We start from the raw sequence: 19,096 nt of genomic DNA, 5'->3' as shown, positions 1-19,096 counted from the left end.
GTTCCAACCATTGCTGGTTGTAATTGTCAAACCTTTCTAAATGTCCAGACAAAATATCCTGAACCTGTCTACTGTCTGCTCTATATCCTCTAGCAAGATTTAACATCTCATTTAGAGCAGCATCTTCCAAAGGTGCCTGCTCTTGGACAATAGGTTCAGCTTGTGGTTGTTCCAAAGGTTCAATTGCCTGTTCTTGAACTACATGATCAGGTGGTGAATTTGTATTTTCATCATCAATACGGGGGTTTATTACAGGCTCATGAATATCCAAATCCTGATCTTGTGCCATCTGTGTTAGGTCAGGAGTCAGGCTTCCGCTTTCTTGAGATCTAACCTCTGGTGCTGGAACTGGAACAAGATTCAGAATGACCTCTCTAGAAGAATCATCCTCCTCACCAATATCTATTAAAAAAAAAAAAAAAAAAGAAATTTAGCATTAATTTATAAAAAAAGGGGCAGATTAAAATTTGTTCCTACTGTAATGGTTAGAGGGGTTACTATACAAGAGAAATTTATACAGTCATGTTGGATTTAAACAATAAGATTAAAGGCCTGCCTAATAAATAATTGTGATTTTACATGGTAAAACTGTTTGCATATAAAATCCATCCATCTCACAGTCTCACAGTTTGAATATCAATCAAAGTTTTAAATTTTAGAGTTAGTTTGTACCAAAATTATTTGTCTAAATTGTCTTGTCATCCTATATTTACTTTATAAAAGTAACTTACCATCGAAAAGTGGTGCAGAATCGGTCACCATGGCTCTGAAGAGACGTACAACATCTGCTGTAAAAATAAAAATTAAAGATTAATATCTAATTTATATTAAAATATTTAGAAGGTGTATATATAAGTGGTTTAAAGATACATACCAGAGCTTCTTCCAACAGCTGTATCTGGTGTACTGCTCCTTACATCTGGAATAGTATCTGCAGACGATAGGCTGTGGCTGGTATTGGTTGTTGAACGTATATATTGCCCATGTTGTGGTTCTTGTCTTATATTCAAATGCTGTGATGTTAAAGGACGTGGTAGCTGTGATGAAGAGGTAGATGGGGTATGGACACATGCAGAGGTCGATGCTCGAACAGAACCACCTATGAAATAGTAAATACAGATTTCAATTAATACATTCAATAAAATTAAAACTTTAGGTGCAATTGTTGCAATGCTAATTAAAAATAAAATGTACTCCTATTATTAAAATTTCTACCTTCGATTTGTATCTTTATTTAAAATGAACTAAGTAAAAGGTCACTAAACACATCTTTCTTTGGGACTTCCGGTGGGCGGAGCTAGCGGCTGGCAGCAAAGGGAAAGAGCTCCGTAAACCAGCTCTGTATAAAGGCTATTTTTTTGCTGCCAGCTGTCTCTTCCCATGCCATTGCCTTGTTGGATGACTGCCCAGAGAACCCCAACCGGCCAGGAGAAGAGCGTGAAGGGCTGATACATCGCACTTGCCCCGGGAGGCATTTGAAACTGCACCACGCTGCGCAAACAACTAAACTCGCAGGCGCCATCTTGGAGGAGCCCTTTTTTACCTCCGTGAGTGCACTGGCTTTGGCGACACACTAGAACTGACCCGGCACAAGGAGAAACTGCAAAGGAGCCGGAGTGGTCGCTACAACAACGCAGGAGACCACGAGGCTGGTAATAACTGCCTTGATAGATAAACACACAGAGAGCCTTTGTCCCTTAGTACGCATGCTATGAGACCTTATGTGATGTACAGATAGTGGCAGGCAGCCTTCATCACACCAATCAGCCCCACTTAAAAGAAAGCACAACATAACGAATTATTCTGTGATAGCCTAAGGGACTTATGTAACTTTTCCTACCTCATACCTTAACACAGCACTAGCTCACAGAGAGAGGCAGTGACAGAAAGGCATTTTATGAACTCTTACCTCAAGGTCCTCATACAGCTATTCAATATTCTATGAAGCTTTATATGTTATGCTATCTGGGACAAGTAACTTTGTTTGCACCAACCTACATTATCTAAGAGGGGACACAGCGCATCACAAGCCTACTGACAGTCTGGGGAATGAATCTCCTGCAGAGACTCACACCTTAAAGCTGCGACTACATGCAGACAGAGGCAGAGATTGCAATACACATTGAGTTCCTATAATTTGAAGAAACTATAAACAAGATACCTATCACACATGATGAGCAGCCCCATGAGTTGTACAGCCTGTGCCCAGCAGCTCTAATCATACCACCCTGCCTTGTCTGAGAAGAAGTAGAGGCATAAAATGATACATCTCAGCCACAAAACACTCTACTAATTACCTAGAAGCGCCAGCGGCAGATTAGCAGGGAAACTATTGACATTGTGGTGTTGGGGATAGGTCTGACAACTTTTGGCTTTATTGCTTTTTACTGGATCTATTATAAGGCACTGTAAATCTCATATAAAATTTAAAACATCCTACAATCCCAACGCAACAGCGCCACCTACAGCTGCCAACTTTTAGGCCTAGATATTTGCCTGAACACAAACATTACTCTTTTTTCTGGTTTTTTGAAGGTGGATAAATACTTCAAGCCCCTCTCCAGTTCATCGGTGAGCACAATGTCTTCAAAATCCAAACAAGCAGATAGGAGACAACGTCATACTGCGGAAATACATCTTGAAAATCCGCCTTCACCGAATACTTCACATCTAACTAACGGGGACCCAACAAATCTACTACAGGAATTTAAATCCTTCTTCCTGCCAAAGATGGAATCTTTGCACCTGGTATGGATACCTTGACAAGCGAAGTGCGACAATTTTCTGCAAGGATGAACCAGGCAGAACAGAGAATATCGGACATGGAAGATCGTCAGAATAGCAATACTACCTCCATCAGGCAACTATTACGCCAGAATCAAGCCCTACAAGACAAGGTAGAGGACCTTGAGAACCGTAGTAGACGCAACAATCTCCGTATAATTGGTGTCCCTGAAAATATCAAAAACAAAGACCTATTGGAATTCACAGCATTGACATTTCCTAAGCTACTGGGCATAGACCCTGACAGACTTCCATTGGATGTGGAAAGAGCCCACCGCATTGATCCAGATAATGGGCTCTCCACCACTACCTCAGCAAAGCCCCGACAGGTCATCTTTAAATGTTTAAATTATCAGGAAAAGCTCACGCTGCTAAGGGCATACAGATCGTTGAATGCAGACGTCCTGTTTGACGGGAAAAAGCTCTTACTATTTCAAGACTTTTCTGCGGAGGTAACAAAGATGCAAAAGGAATTTGCCCCTTACTGTTCTCAACTATATGAGGTGGGCAGACAAGTTGCACTCCTATATCCAGCAAAGCTTCGACTACAAACTCCCAGAGGTACCAAGTTTTTCCGCTCTCCCAAAGAACTAAAAGCCTTCTTAGATGCTGAAAAACACCAAGCGGACCCATGAATTGGGAGCACCTAAGGACATTTGAATGTCTCTTCTTTGGACAGAAGGTCCTAGATGCAAGCACCAGGTTTGGGGAACAGGAGACCCCTCCCATGCTGCTACAGAAAGTATTGTCAATACCTTCTGGGTTCTCTTCTTTCAGACTCCTGCTGATACCCTTGCTCCTGGGGCAGTTATCCCTGCTCCATTGAGAAAAGGGCTAGTTCAAACTGTTATTATTGTTGTTGTTTTTTATGTTGATTATGTTGATATCCTCTATATGATGTGTATGCTCGCCTTCAGTTAGTTAGTTGCCAGGGCCCACTTATCTGACCTTGGGTGTCTGTTGATGAGCATCCCTTATAACTTGTTGCTACAGAAATGCTCCCTAAATATTCACCTTGAGGCTGGTTCATGCGTTAACCTTTCTCTTCTTTATAATTTATTGCCACAGATATGCTCCCTAACCACTCATCCTAGAGCTGGTACATGTATTAACCATTTTTTGTCTTTAGTAGGAATCAATGGGTCTGTGCACGACGGATGGTCTAACAGCAAAGACAAAATATTACCACAATGACCGCTAACTAAAGATACCTGTGAGTCTTTTCCGTTATTACACCACACACAAGGGCACATAAACAAAAACACTTGCGCTCTCCACTTCCTTCCCACAGCCATTTGGCCCAAATACCCCCGAACTTATGTTAGGGTCACTGATCTAACTCTCCACCACCAGACACCTTTGCTGACATTACCTCCCCCCCAATTCACCTTATGACTACAAACATTAATATAGTGTCCTGGAACATAGGGGGCATAACTTCTCCGGCCAAAAGGAGCAGAATACTCCAAAACCTTAACTCTATACATGCAGACATTGCGTTTCTGCAGGAAACGCACCTCACTGCTGAGGAACATGAAAAATTAAAGATCAGATGGGTGGGGCAGATTATGTATTCACCGTCCGAGGGGAGGAGGTGTGGAGTAGCAATCTTAGTACGGAAAAACTTGGCGGTGACCTTTTCCGACACAAAAATAGATAGACAGGGGCGATATATTTTCACCTCACTACACGTCCATACTCACACTTTCCAACTGTGCAATGTGTATGGCCCAAATCACTCTGACCAAACCTTCTGGACAACCCTACAATCACTTCTTGCCCAATACTCTGACTCGCCAGTAATAGTAGGGGGAGACTTTAATATGGCGCAAGCCCACCCATGGGACAGATTCTTTGACCCAACCCACCTTGGCACTAAAAAGGTTACCCATTTTAAACACAAACAAGAAACGCAAATTATAGCTATGTTCAGAGATGGACTGGGCCTACACAACCTATGGAGATCTCAACATCCGGACCAACGGGATTACACATGTGTCTCTAAGGCACACCACACTCTCTCCCGAATAGATTATTTTCTTACTTCCCCTCAAATCACTCCCAACATACTGAGCACATCTATCCTTCCAATTACGATCTCAGACCATGCCCCCATAAAACTAACACTTCAACCTTTTGAAACAGAATCCCATAAGCAGTCATGGAAGTTTCCCTCCCAGCTATACACCAATGCAGACTTTAGACAACATTTGAAGGCATACTGGTTAGAATACACTTTTGACAATGAGCAACACAGCACAAATCCGGACCTGTTTTGGCATGCCTCCAAGGCGGTCATTAGGGGTAAAATCACTGCATACACAGCCCATCATTTTAAATCCCAGAGGAGAGTCACTACACAGCTCCTATCAGACTTAACTAATGCTTACAACGATTACCTAGCTCACCCCACAGAGTTAAACCACCAAAGATACTACACTGTTAAAAAGGACAGAGACACACACTTGCAGATTCTAGATCATAAATTTAATCTACATAGGCAAGGCAGGTTTTATCGTCATGGTAACAAGGCTGGTAAACTCTTAGCAAACTTAGTGAGACTCCACACGCCCAAGTCCATTATAACCGCAATTAAATCGGGAGACCACCTTAAGACAGACACTAAAGACATAATGCAGGTGTTCACAGCCTATTACAAATCCCTATATACCAGACAAAATATAAGTGGAGAAGACAAGAACACATTTTGGCAGAAAGTTACTGTACCCCGGCTGTCGGATACACAAAGAGATAGCCTTAATTCTCCCATACATGCACAGGAGGTACTGCGTGCTATTGGGAATTCGAAAATAGGGAAGGCAGCAGGTCCTGACGCCCTCCCGATCGAATATTATAAGATCCTCAGCACAGACATAGCCCCAACCTTGGCCACCACATATTCTAACTACCTACTAGGGAAATCCATACCGGATGGGAGATTCACAGACGCTAACATTTGTATAATCCCGAAACCAAATAGAGACCATACACAACCCTCCTCATACCGACCGATATCGCTGCTGAACAGCGACTATAAATTATTGACAAAGATTTTAGCAGACAGGTTGGCAGCTTTATTACCGGAAATCATACACCCTGACCAGACAGGTTTCATCAAACACCGCACGTCAGTGATAAACATCAGAAAGACATTAGCCATTATATCCCACTATAACACCCAGCACCACGCAGCCTCACAGAAGCCCAGCATTGATGCCTGCCTCCTCGCCATTGATGCAGAGAAGGCGTTCGATAGAATAGAATGGGACCACTTGTACACTTCCTTGGAAAAATTTGGCATAATTGGCGACTTTCTTAACATAATCCGACAGCTGTATACATCACCATCAGCCTCCATAATTATTAATGGCCAGTTATCCCCCTCATTCCTCTTGGAGAGAGGGACCAGACAGGGTTGCCCCCTGTCCCCTTTACTCTTTAACTTGGCAATAGAGCCACTAGCATGTTATATCCGTCAGTGTAGCGAAGGCCTAAAAATTCATAAACAAACTGTGCACCTGTCTCTCTATGCTGACAACCTTTTATTGTATGTCCCCAACCCACATGTCAATGTACCCAACTTGTTACGCATACTAAATGCATTTGGCAAATTCACAGGCTACAAAGTTAATACGGACAAATCCGAACTGACATGGCTACTTAACTCTCAGAATAAACCACTGCAAGGCACCGACTTAAAAATAACCTCAGGAACTTTCACCTATCTAGGGATCCACTTGCATATTGTAAAGTCTATTTCAACTATGTAAGTGGACCGCAACTGCAGATCAATTATTGTTTTGTATCACCAGGTTTTTTGGGCTATTTAGGTGAGCATAGACCAGTAAACCTGTGGTGAATTAATATTAAGTTAGAGGTTCAATGCTGTTAGTACTATCACAACATGAATCCTTCTAAGCACAATATTTCCAATACTGTTAGACTGGCACAGTATGGAAAAAATAATGAAAAAATAATAGAAGAAAAATATGCTTCTAATTTAAAGAACTTGAGAGAACAAAAATTATTTTTTAAGCTTACATTAAATAAACATGTAATGCAGGAGAGAGTTGGTTAATCCCTTGTAAGAAGTAAGCTTGGTTTGCAAGAGATATACTTTTAACAAGTCACAGAGAATGCTTCAGTTGTCTTGTAGCTGCAACTTTGTAACTGTGTTTATTGAGAGCAACTGCTGCAGAGTAAGAGAGGAATTTGGCAAGATGCCCAGACTTGCAGTTGCAAAACCAAGTAACAGTTTTTATTTTGAAATAGTTAAATCCTCTTCAGTTCAAGCTTGAAACTTAAAGCTCAAAGTCTTGTTCTTAAAGCAGCATATATATTATGAAGTGAGAAAGGAGACATTGATTCCCCAGTATGAAATAGTGTGCAGAGTTATTTAGAAAACTGCAGTGCCTGTCAGCTCCAGTTAAATTAAGAGTGATGCTGTAAGTGTACAATAGCAATTCAGCAGTTAAGTTCTCAAATAGTATGCAAGGAATAAAATTAAGAGGTAACTTAGCTGTAAGTCCAAGGATGCAAACAGGATATTTCAGGGGATGTAATCCTTGTAGAAAATAGTACAGAGTAATCCAAGCAAACAGTCCTTTGTGAAAGCAGTTGGTTTGAGAAAAACAATGCAGCTCAGAGACTGTGTGTAAGCTGTTACTCCTGCTAATGAAAATAACTAAGCACCTGTTTGCTGACAGGTGGAGCCTTAAGTAACATGAAAGTGAGAGAACCATGTGATGAGAAGTGAGAGAAGTAAAACATGAAATGGAATCCTGACATAAGCCCCCCTTCAAGGAAGCCGATCCTCGGCTTGATGCCTGGGTCTATGTGGATAGCGTCTATGGAAGCGGGAGAGCAACCGAGGGGCATTGATGTGGATGTGCGGTTCCCAACTGTCGTCATCTGGCGAGAAACCCTTCCACCTCAAAAGGTATTGCAACTGACCATTGTAGTATCTAGAGTCCAATAGGTCTTGGACCTCAAATATGTCAACATCCAAGGTCACCGGATCAGGGGGAAGAATAGTTTTAGTCGTTGAGGTAGAAGAAGCCGGTTTCAGGAGCGAGACATGGAAGGTGGGGTGAATAGGTAATGATGATGGAAGATCAAGAGTAACTGCATTGGCATTAACAATATTGCTTACTGTAAAGGGTCCGATAAATAAGCCAGCTAATTTTTTACTGGGAACAGGTATTTTGATATTTTTGGTTGAAAGCCAGACTTTATCTCCTACTGCATAGACAGGAGAAGGTCTTCTACGGAGATCATAGTACTTCTTTTGTATAGCTTGTGCGTTCTGGATGTTTAGACGCAAGGAATGAAAATTCTCCGCTATCTTTTGTAGAAGGTCATCAACCGGTTGAGAAGTTGGGGCAATTGAGTCATGGATGAAGAAGTTAGGGTGGAAAGCGTAATTCGCAAAGAATGGAGACAAATTGGTTGAACTGTTTTTACTATTATTATATGCAAATTCTGCCATGTATAGGTACCGGGCCCACTCTGTTTGTTGGTATGAGCAGTAACAGCGGATGTACTGTTCAAGCCATTGGTTTAACCTTTCAGTTTGACCATTGGTCTGCGGATGGAAGGCTGTACTAAGTCGATGATCAATCTGTAGATGTTGGGCGAGGGATTTCCAGAATTTTGAAGTAAATTGAGCTCCTCTGTCGGTTGTTATGATGTTCGGGATCCCATGGAAGCATACAACCGAATTCAGGAAAAGTTGAGCAGTCTCCGTGGATGTGGGTACCTTGTGATATGGAATGAATAAAGCCATCTTTGTGAGAATATCTGTAACAACAAGAATAGTATTAAATCCAGAACTTAAAGGAAGTTCAACAATAAAGTCCATACCTATATGAGCCCAAGGTCTTTCAGGGATATCCATAGGTATTAGGTGACCATAAGGTTTATTTCTATCCTTTTTAGAAGTGATACAGATATCACAGTGTTGTATATAATTATGGACGGAATCAGACATGTTTGGCCACCAATAAAGTCTTGATAAGAGATCTAATGTCCTTTTGATACCAGGGTGTCCAAGCAAAGGAGGATCATGATGTTGTTTAATCAAGTCATTCCTGAGAGATTCTGGGATATATAGCTTGGAGTCGTGATAATAGAAATCAGCATTTTGAGTCAGATGTAGATGGGATCTCTGATTATCTGACTGTAGAGCAGTAAGGAGTTGAGTTTTAAATGTAGGCATCAGGCCCAAGAATTTGTCTGCAGGTATGATGGAAGTAACTTCTTGAGAATTTGGTGGTCTGGGATCTCTCCTGCAGAGAGAGTCAGCCTTCCCATTTTTAGATCCAGGTCTGTATACTATAAGATAGTTAAACCTGCTAAAGTACAGGCTCCATCTTAATTGTCTACTGGACAGAGTTTTATTTTTCTGCAGGAATTCCAGGTTGCGATGATCTGTATAGATTATGATAGGTTGTACTGTGCCCTCTAGAAGATGTCTCCATGTATCGAAAGCACGTTTAATTGCGAGAAGTTCTTTTTCTCCGATGGAGTAGTTAATCTCGGCTGGAGAGAGTAGCTTAGAATAGAAAGCTACTGGATGAAGTGGTTGTGTAAGACTTTTCCTTTGGGAGAGAATATCGCCAAGAGCAAAATCTGAAGAGTCGACCTCGAGGACGAATTGGAGGGAAGGATCTGGAAATTGTAGTATAGGTGCAGTAGTGAATGAGGTCTTCAGGTTGCGAAAGGACTCATCGGCATCTTTATCCCAACGGAATGGCACACAGGTGCTGGTGAGTCTAGAAAGAGGTTTTATCTTTTGGGAGAAGTTCCTAATAAATTTGCGGTAATAATTACTGAAACCTAGAAAGCGTTGTAATTCTTTTCTGTTAGTGGGTTGTGGTCAGTTTCTCACGGCTTCTACCTTATTTTCTTGCATTTGAATGCCATTGGGTCCTATACTGTAACCCAGGAAATCAATTTCAGTAACGTGGAAAAGACACTTCTCAAGTTTAGCGTAAAGTCTATGCACTTGCAGTCTTGACAAGACCCAGCTAACATGCTTCACGTGATCTTCTAAAGTTTTGGAATAAATAAGGATGTCGTCCAGGTATACCACAACGCAGATGTCAAGAAGGTCATGGAAAACATCATTCACGAAAAACTGAAATGTGGCCGGAGCATTAGTAAGCCCGAAGGGCATTACAAGATATTCAAAGAGACCATATCTCGTACGGAATGCGGTCAACCACTCATCACCCTCTCTTATTCGAACAAGATTATAAGCCCCTCTAAGATCAAGCTTGGTAAAAAAATTTGCATCTTGAAGGCGTTCGATAAGTTCGGGGATGAGTGGTAAGGGATACCGGTTTTTGATGGTTATTTTGTTCAACTCCCTAAAATCAATTATAGGTCGAAGTGAGTTGTCTTTGTTTCTGACAAAGAAGAAACCAGCTGCGGCAGGTGAAACAGAGGGGCGAATTAAGCCTTTTTTCAGGTTTTCATCTAAATAGGTTTTAAAATGGTTCAACTCTGGTTGACAGAGAGGGTATAGATGGCCGTATGGAGGTGTGGTTCCTGGTTAGAGGTCAATAGGACAGTCGTAGGTCCGATGAGGAGGTAAGCTGTCTGCCTCCTTTTTTCTGAAGACTTCTTTAAATTTGTCGTAAGCTTTGGGGATACTGGGCACTTCAGTAATATGTAAAAGAGTTGTAGGATGTAAGCAACTTTGTTGACAGTATTTAGAATTAAATTTGATGTCAAGAGAACTCCAAGTTATTGTTGGTTCATGTAATCGAAGCCATTGTAAACCTAAGACAATAGGGAAGAGTGGAGAACTGATAATATCAAACGTGATATATTCTTGATGTGAGTCAAAGGTGGTAACCAGAATGGGGATGGTATGTTGTATTATAGGTCCTGAAGAAATTTCAGACCCATCCACTACTCTAATAAAAACAGGAGACAATTTTTTTATGAGTGGTATTTTATTTGTTAATGCAATAGAAGCATCCATGTAGTTTCCTTGTGCGCCTGTATCAATTATGGCCTCTTTCTTCAGCTGTTTGCAGTCCCACTGTAAAGAGAGGGGTAGAATACAGTGAATGGGTTTGTCATATACCAATAGAGAAGTCAAACTAGAAAATGACTTACGGTTCTTGTTCTTGCGTAGAGATGGACAATCCTGAACAGAGTGAGCAGCGGAACCGCAATACATGCAAAGTCCCTTGGATTTACGTCTGAATCTTTCTTCAGAAGTGAGGGGGCCTCGAATGAAGCCAATCTCCATAGCCTCTGGAGCACTGCTAGAAGAATGAGCAGTGGAAGTTGTTTGAATGGGGTGAGTAGGCCTTTTATAGGAGGGCTCTGTGTGCTGGCGTTCCGTCTTTCTTTCTCTTAATCTCCTATCAATCTGCATAACCAATCTCATAAATGCTTCCAAAGAGTCTGGGATATCTATACGAGCAAGTTCATCTTTCACCTGATCAGACAGACCTAATCTAAATTGACTTTTAAGAGCAACTGCATTCCATTGGGAATCAATAGCTTGTTGTTTAAATTCAGTAATATAGGTCTCGACTGGTCGGTTGCCTTGTTTTAACTTCCTCAGTTTATCATCCGCTGTATGTTGGAGGTTGGAATCTGAATATAACTCATCCATAACAGAAAGGAAGGACTGTAAAGAGGACAGAAGAGGGCTGTTTGACTCAAACAAAGTATCTGCCCAAATGCGGGGTTCCCCACGTAGATAAGTAATCATGCTCAACACCTTGGTCCTGTCATCAGGATATGTGACAGGTTTCAGACTAAATGTTAGTACACAAGCATTTCTGAATTGACGATACTGACGTCTGTCACCATGGAAAAAATCTGGCGGAGCAATGATTGGCTCAGTAACAGGCTGTGCAGGAACAGGTTTGCTAGAAACTGAATCTTGAATAACCTTCCTAAGGGTCTCATTCTCTACTTTTAAATCCCTGAGACCCTGGTTAAGTTCATCCACTCGTTTAGAAAGGTTATAAACAATTGTTGGGAGATCTGCTGGTTCCATTGTAGGGCTTAGTTATTATGTAAAGTCTATTTCAACTATGTAAGTGGACCGCAACTGCAGATCAATTATTGTTTTGTATCACCAGGTTTTTTGGGCTATTTAGGTGAGCATAGACCAGTAAACCTGTGGTGAATTAATATTAAGTTAGAGGTTCAATGCTGTTAGTACTATCACAACATGAATCCTTCTAAGCACAATATTTCCAATACTGTTAGACTGGCACAGTATGGAAAAAATAATGAAAAAATGATAGAAGAAAAATATGCTTCTAATTTAAAGAACTTGAGAGAACAAAAATTATTTTTTAAGCTTACATTAAATAAACATGTAATGCAGGAGAGAGTTGGTTAATCCCTTGTAAGAAGTAAGCTTGGTTTGCAAGAGATATACTTTTAACAAGTCACAGAGAATGCTTCAGTTGTCTTGTAGCTGCAACTTTGTAACTGTGTTTATTGAGAGCAACTGCTGCAGAGTAAGAGAGGAATTTGGCAAGATGCCCAGACTTGCAGTTGCAAAACCAAGTAACAGTTTTTATTTTGAAATAGTTAAATCCTCTTCAGTTCAAGCTTGAAACTTAAAGCTCAAAGTCTTGTTCTTAAAGCAGCATATATATTATGAAGTGAGAAAGGAGACATTGATTCCCCAGTATGAAATAGTGTGCAGAGTTATTTAGAAAACTGCAGTGCCTGTCAGCTCCAGTTAAATTAAGAGTGATGCTGTAAGTGTACAATAGCAATTCAGCAGTTAAGTTCTCAAATAGTATGCAAGGAATAAAATTAAGAGGTAACTTAGCTGTAAGTCCAAGGATGCAAACAGGATATTTCAGGGGATGTAATCCTTGTAGAAAATAGTACAGAGTAATCCAAGCAAACAGTCCTTTGTGAAAGCAGTTGGTTTGAGAAAAACAATGCAGCTCAGAGACTGTGTGTAAGCTGTTACTCCTGCTAATGAAAATAACTAAGCACCTGTTTGCTGACAGGTGGAGCCTTAAGTAACATGAAAGTGAGAGAACCATGTGATGAGAAGTGAGAGAAGTAAAACATGAAATGGAATCCTGACACATATTGACACTAATAAATTGTATCACCTGAATATAAGTAACACTATAACCCTTATTAGTAGCCAGGTGAAGGGGTGGGGAAACTTGCCCCTCTCCCTCACAGGTAGGATACACCTTTTAAAAATGATCGTCTTGCCAAAGCTGCTCTATCCTCTCCAGATGCTTCCTATCCTCCTCACAAAACGAGACCTCAATAATTTAGACACATTATTTGGTAAGTTTATCTGGAATAGAGGAAAACCACGAATAAGTAGACTCCAATTGGCAATGCCAATCAGCTCGGGGGGACTTAGCCTCCCTAATCTCAGATGGTATAATTGGGCATCACTGACCAAGATTATAGTGGGATGGCTGACCCATTCAGACCATTTCAGTCACCCCATAGAAAAGAAATTACTAGCACCAATACATCCTGCTTTCCTACCACACACCCGGCTCTCAGCCCTCCCTCAGCACGTAAAACAAAACATATTATTTAGAGACCCGTTGAGAGCCTGGACAAAACTTTGAAAAACATGGGGAATGGACTTTACATTCAGCAAATACTTACCATTGCAGGGCAACCCTGACTTCATACCAGGATACACAACGGCTGTTTTTGGGCTCTGGGAATGTCAGGGGCTAAAGATGGTGGCGCAATTGCTTAACCCTACCACACAACAGATACTTCCTTTTTCAGACCTTCAAGCGTAATACACTCTCCCCAACGCACATAAATTCGCTTATTTTCAAAGTCGACATTATGTTCGGAACCTCCTGCCTGAGGGCTCATCACTGTTAGATAAGATCCATACTAAAATTGTAACACTTTGTAATTTGGCCTCCCAAGGGATACACTCCATCACACCTATCTATAAGCTAATTGTAGCACACAATGAGACGCAAACAATGCAAGACATAGTGACTAAATGGCAGGGACAGAGAATCCCTGAAGTTACGCAAGAGCACGTCACACATAGCATACAAGCTGTTAGAGCAGCCACCCTGTCTTCGAATTTGCGGGAAACACAGGTAAAATTTTTACACCACGCATACATCACGCCCAAACTTAGAGCGAAATGGACTACAGATGCGTCAAACATATGTCCTAAATGCATGGCCCCCACCCCTGACCTGATACATCTAGTCTGGGACTGTCCTAAGATGCAGAGATTCTGGGGCAAAGTTAAATTCTGGCTGACAAGAGTGCTGAAGACTAATATCACACTGGCCGCAGCAAACATACTATTCTTTCAGGACATTAACATACCCTCCAAACATAAAAAGTTTTTCAATCTAGTCATACTTATGGCTAGAAAATTAATGTTACAATACTGGGCCAAGAATAGGGAACCCCCTTTCAAAAAACTAACCCACGTGCTGTACCAGCAGCTACTGACAGAACAGGTAGATGTACAAGGGGACCAGGAGGTCAGAATAAAGGCATTTTTAAATAAGTGGGAACCATACATACTAAACTTACCGAGAGGAATACGAGAAAGAATTCTGAGTCCGTTCCAACATACAGTGTTTATGCTTAATGAAAATCTCCATGGCCGTTGGTGCCTGACGGGTTCTGGAGTTGACACGATTTCACAGGTGTAGCTAATGTTTCACATGACAGACGCAATGAATAGGCTGTAGCTCCTTGACTAGACCTAAGGTGTGTAACCAAGACCATCCGTCGCTGCATACACATATATATATATATATATATAAGTCATATGGTATTAACGCTGCTTACTTTTTACGATGGAAAATATGCCACACAGTTAGTTACTTAACTACAGAGCGCGAGCACTATGGTTTCATGAGGAGGGCCTGAATGGGCACAACACCACAGATAACAGAAAGGATCTCTCATATGTGTTGATAAGCAACTTGGTTGTTGTGCAGTCGGTTCCTCCTGAATTGTTTCCCCCCCTCTTTCCCTCCCTCAATGCGCTCAATTATACTCTAAAAATACTGGGTCTTCAAATCAATCCATACCAATGGTTATCTACTGTTGTCTTTACTCTTGTTTTTTGATTTTATTGTGTTTTGTTTTATTTGTTGTTTTGTTTGTATGTTATAATAATACAGAGGGCTTGGCCGCCCCACATGGTTCATGAAAAGACTTTTTGGCCCCCAAGTGGACTTTACTATGTTGCCAGGACTGTATTTTGATGCCTAAAACTTGCCTTATGATGTTTGATGCTGTACAATGCCATGTGGCGTTGTCCAGGTCCCCCTGTGAAAAAAGTTTTTCAATAAAAAAAGTTTTTAAAAAAATTAAAAAAAACAAAAAAAACACATCTTTCTTTCATGATTCCAATAGAGAATACAATTAAAAAATTTTTTCCAATTTACTGCTATTATCTAATTTGCGTCATTCTTTAGTTATCCTTTGTTGAAGAAATAGCTATGGACATGGGTGAGCCAATGACAAGAGACATCTATGTAAAGCCAACAATCAGCAGCTACTGAGCATATCAATATATGTTTTTCAACAAAGAATATATAGAAAATAAAGCTAATTAGATAATAAAAATAAATTATACAGTTGATTAGAATTGCATGCTCTTTCAAAATCAAACATTTGGGTTTCATTTAACTTCAAAAAAAGTGATTTCCATGTTCCATGTAGGCTTTATTTTTTAAAATAAATAAAGCAATAGAAAAAAAATGGAGTATATTAGAAACTTGAAAATGTTTTTTCATGCTCCATCATGAATGCATTATTTTTGGTTCACTGGAACTTTAAAAAAATAGATACAGAGAGAAGTAATACAATTAATAAATCAATTTTAAAGGTACAGTAAACCAAAAATTGTTCAATTATGATTCTGTTACAGAATCCAATTTTATAATACATTTACATAATATATTAACGTAAGAGACACATTTTTGGTGCAGACAATTAAACAATATAAATATTAATTTGGAGATTAATTTTTAATTACCTCGAATATCGCTATCACAGTCATTGGTTATGCCCTCAATGACCTCCGTGCCAAGCCTCTGTAAAACTTTTCTTTCAAATTCAGTCAAATCTGCGACATAAGGTTGTCCGCCTCCAGTACCTCGTGCATATTGCTTTTCTTTGGCAATTTTGGATTTAGTTTGACGCTTTATATCGTTGAACCTTTTTTTGCAGGAGTCGATATCTTTTTTAGTTGGTCCTTGAGCACTCACTGCGTCACTAATTTTTTTCCCAAATAAACTTCTTACGAGCACCGGGGGTTTGCTTGACTCGACTACCATAAATATTGTCATAATATTCGAGTACTAGATCAACAAGTACAACATTCTGAGAGAAATTAGGGTTGCGAGTCTTCTTAGAAGTAGCTGAATCTCCGGAGCAAGCCATCTTCTCAAAGTGAATACCGAAAAGTAAATAAACAATATTCTAAGATTTCTGGGAAAATGCACATTCTTATACATGTCAGCAGCCAGACGTTGCCGCTTGTCTGACGATTATGACACCTAGATGGTCACGTGGGTGAAGAACTAAACCAATTAGGTCGCAGACTGCTTCGTAACTTTGCTCTTTCGCGCCAAACGAAGCTTCAAAGTTATCAATAATCCGATTGTCTTCGAGAGACAATAGACGCGAAATTTTACGGCTTGGTTTTTAGTACATTCATGTAACGAAGTTCTATCCGCATGGTGCGAATGCCGGCGGGTTAATTCGATACGGTCTGTGCGAAAAATTTGACGCCTTAGTACATGGCGCCCAATGTGTCTGTCCCACAGCAACGTGCACGAGCATGAGAAAAGGGAAGAGAATGAGAGGATTGGACTAATCAGCCAATAGACACAGCAGCAGACCATAAAGAATCAGGGGGCAATACCCACGGTTACTTAGGATTCTATATCACAGACTGAGGTCCACACATCAGGCCAGTCTGATTTAAAGGGATTAAAAACATCTGCCCGTAACTATTAATTGTTTGAAACTGATTTTTTAAATAATCATATAGGATCTTTATATTTATACAAAACTAAAACCTTCAACATTTATTTTTCTCTATAACACAATATCAATCAGAAGAAATTAAAACATAAAAACTCTTGTGAGCTTTTGTTGAATTTCAAATATTAAACAAGACAAATAGCCTGTGTTTAATGTTATAGCAAGTGTCATCGTTTAATTGGAAAGCAATATTAATATCAACTACACAAAGAGAGATTAATTGTTCCTTGTGAATATGGCAATAAAGTGAAGGTTATATCAAACAGCTGCAGGATGAAAGAATTACACACTCATACATTTCAGAAGATCCTTGACCTACATTTCTTTTGCTGCCTATATTGTATGGCTTTCTTAAATACACACATGGAATATTTAGGTAATTTAGTTCCCATGCTTGTAGTAATATCATTTAATTTATGGAGATATAAGCCAATCCTGACTTAGGTTCCAGGAGGTTGGAAATATGGTTTAAAGCCGACAAAGAGTCTTTTCAGCACTTGTCAATGACACACTGTACGTAAAATACTTCTAAGGTTTTAGACAGGGGGTCTCATTGTGTGTGATAAATGAGCTCACTTAAAAGTGCAGAGAATTCTTGCAGCAAGCTGAAATAGGCAAACAGATTTGGAAAGGTAGAAAAACAAAGAAGCATTAAGCAATATATCTAAAAAACTGTTATGAGAAATGTCAATAAGGCTGTGACACCAAAGTGGTAGGAATATTACAAGCCTGAATGTGACATGTATGTGATATATATATGCATCTGTGTAAAGTAGATTTAAACACAAAATGCAATGGTATGCAGGTTTTAAAGTGTTAAAGAGACAGTCTAGACAAAATTAATCTTGCATGATTCAGATAGGGCATGCAATTATAACCAACTTTCAAATTTACTTTTAGCATCAAATTTGCTTAGTTTCCTTGGTATTCTTTTTTGAAAGCTAAACCTAGGTAGGCTCCAGTCTTCCCTCTAAGGCCAGGTTTGTGAGCGTTCCAGCAGTTTATAGACAGATTAATTTGAAGATAAAATCCCACTCCACTATCTTAGAGGGACACTGAACCCAAATTGTTTCTTTTGTGATTCAGATAGAGCGTGTAATTTTAAGCAACTTTCTAATTTACTCTTATTATCAAATTTTCTTCATTCTCTTGGTATCTTTATTTGAAATGCAAGAATGTAAGTTTAGATGCTGACCCATTTTTGGTGAACACACTGTGTTGTTCTTGCTGATTGGTGGATAAATTCACCCACCAATAAACAAGTGCTTTCCATGGTTCTGAACCAAAAATTAGCTTAGATGCCTTCTTTTTCAAATAAAGAAAGCAAGAGAATGAGGAAAAATTGATAATGGGAGTAAATTAGAAAGTTGCTTAAATTTGCATGCTCTATCTGAATCATGAAATAATAAAAAAAAGGGTTCAGTGTGACTTTAACATCTAGGAAATAGCCTTTCTCTGTCTGTACTGTTTAGTAAAAGAACAGACTTAGGTCATATTATAACTCATTTTGTAGTAGGTCTTAAGGGGAAATTTTAGAACTAGAAATAGTTCAGAGAAGGTTTTCAAAATTCATACGTGGTAGGATTTTTGAAAGGTTTTTTTTGGGCGATACATAAAAATGTTAACAAGATACAGTCAATTCAAGTTCATCATTTGTCACTTTAAGTGTATACAATCTCAGTTGCACATAAATATGAATAGAATTAACATTTGAACCTGTAAAAAAAACATTTGAGTTCTTAAATCCAAAAATAATAAACACATAAAAAAACAATGTCTAGTCACATGTTTTATATAACTGTAAAACTTGAATGAGATATGTTTAAATAGTAGATCTAAAAAAAATAATAATAAATATATAAATATATAAATATATATATATATATATATATATATTTGTAAGGAACATTAAAAAGTGTAATCCTTTCATGTAGACAAACTGACACAGAATAGGCTAGATTCATAAACGCTCATGAGATTGGCAGTTGTAAAGGCGAGACCATTAGGGCATATTTATCAAAGTGTGAGTGGACATGATACAATGTAGCGTATCATGTCCGCTGCAAAACGATAAATGTCGACATCATATGCTGTAGGCATTAATCCTTGCAAAAGCAGTTAACCAGAACTGCTTGTGCAATACCGCCTCCTGCAGATTCGCAGCTAGCAAGGGGTGTCAATCAACCCGATCTTATTTGATCTGGTTGATTTCTGTCCGCAGGCGGACAAGTTATGGAGCAGTGGTCTTTGGAGCTTGATAATTTGGCCCCCATGTTTACTTTTAAATTCATTC

At 39.6% G+C, this 19,096-nt stretch overlaps 1 long non-coding RNA gene across 1 annotated transcript in view; it reads right to left on the bottom strand.

Moving 5' to 3' along the window:
- Nucleotides 1-957: 957 nt before the first annotated feature.
- Nucleotides 958-19,096, bottom strand: part of LOC128648292 (uncharacterized) — a 30,092-nt gene continuing 11,953 nt past the window's right edge. The window contains exon 3 of the long non-coding RNA XR_008400562.1: nucleotides 958-1,099. This is a non-coding gene — a long non-coding RNA (uncharacterized LOC128648292). The remainder of the gene's footprint in view (nucleotides 1,100-19,096) is intronic.

This window comes from Bombina bombina, chromosome 2, assembly GCF_027579735.1.
Source record: "Bombina bombina isolate aBomBom1 chromosome 2, aBomBom1.pri, whole genome shotgun sequence".
NCBI classification, from domain to species: domain Eukaryota; kingdom Metazoa; phylum Chordata; class Amphibia; order Anura; family Bombinatoridae; genus Bombina; species Bombina bombina.
The sequence above is the reverse complement of the archived record's forward strand: the minus strand, read 5'-3'. Positions and strand labels throughout refer to the sequence as shown.